The following is a 1,640-nucleotide window of genomic DNA, read 5'->3' on the forward strand; positions in this document are numbered from 1 at the left end:
ACAGTGAATGTTGGGGTTTTCTTGGGGACCCTTCCCGGAGCCAGTGATTCAATACTTTGACCTACTTGGTTGTAGAGGGCCGGCCTGGTCTGAGGGCGCCGGGAGTAGGGCATTACCCTCTCACTCCTGATGCAGCTGCATACAGCAGGTGCCCTTTGGGCAGCACCGGACTCTTTGGTCTTAAAGGTACTTCGACCGTATTGAATAATGCGCCGGCGGTCACGGTCAACCGTTGGGCAATCGGAGTGTGCGGTTTTGGGGCCGACCTTATCTAATCCGTCCTTCCTCGGAGGAAGGCAACATCGCTGCTTCCATAACTATGAACATGCTGGTCGCCTAGAGGAAATGCCCTACCGCCCACACACTCCTATCGCAGAGGACAGTGTGACTTTACCTCCATACCGCCTCGTAGGATGATTACTCGTAGTACGGGGACTCGCTATTCTTCGTCGGGCTGCTCCCCGTTTGCCTTCCTGACATGGTTGAACCTTTAGGAACTGAGTTCCGGCCAATATAGCCCGCAGGATCATTACAGCGTAGAAGCCCGACCACCGCGACAAGATGATAACTTTGGGTCGGGAGCGACCATTTACTGGGATTCAATCCAGCAAAGCGCATCCAGCTCTGGAGCTGATTGCAATTTCCACCGTATATTCCTCGAGTCATCGCTTCTGAATCACAAGACGCGCGGATGGCGAAATATGAAAGAGCTGAGCTCGTCCTTGATGTTCTGAATTACATGATCACTCTTGGGATGCGGAGATAGCATATATATATTTTAAGTCGAGGATTGCTTGTTTGCCAGTCATCATGATGGGCAGCATGACATAAGTTTTCAACACTAATGTTTCGCTGCCGTACAGTCGTGATTTATTTGAAAGCATTATTGAAAAGAAAAGAATAAAGGTGGACAGGTGTTGGTCATCATATCCCACGACCAAGAGAGCCGAAGGTAGTTTCCAAGTATAGGTCGGTTGCCGTTTTTAGCTGCTGGAATCGATCTCACTGTACCAGAATCTGGCGTGCAGTGAATATGTGATCCTTGAATCCAGCCTGGCTTTGATGGATGTGCTTCAGCTCATTTGACGAAAGGTGAGGCCAGAGAATACTTTCAATGACACAGCTACCTGGCTGATGTCACGATGGATTTTACACGGTTCATGACTCTTTTGAAGATGGGCTCGATTGTTATAGTGGCATATTCACCGAACACATTATCTTGATTCTGTGTAGCATTAGTAATTTTTACCAGGTAACCAGGGTGTACTTGCTTTTCAAGGGGACGTTACAAACCTTGCGGTCCTGGCGTTATCTTATGTTTCCAGGAGGACATTTCGCGCTTCATCATTTCTGATGCCCAATTAGGGTCTACATTCCATTCGCCCTCTTGCGTTTCATCGGAGCACTTCGTTGGGAGGCGACCTCGGCCGAATTAACGCCCGTTGTTAGCGAGTTTTGGGTATCGGAGGCCGATCACCTCAGTTATTGGAGGATCTGTTGCATCTATTCTCCTATACTCAACTTCTTATCTACGCTTTGTTCTGCAGTATCGGCTGCAACCCAGATCGCCGTGCATACGTACGTGGCTGTTCGTAGAGCTGCCAGAAACCCCGTGCTACTGAATAAATTTTTCAGAGTCA

The sequence above is a fragment of the Opisthorchis viverrini genome (assembly GCF_000715545.1).
Source record: "Opisthorchis viverrini unplaced genomic scaffold opera_v5_28, whole genome shotgun sequence".
Classification (NCBI taxonomy): Eukaryota; Metazoa; Platyhelminthes; class Trematoda; order Opisthorchiida; family Opisthorchiidae; genus Opisthorchis; species Opisthorchis viverrini.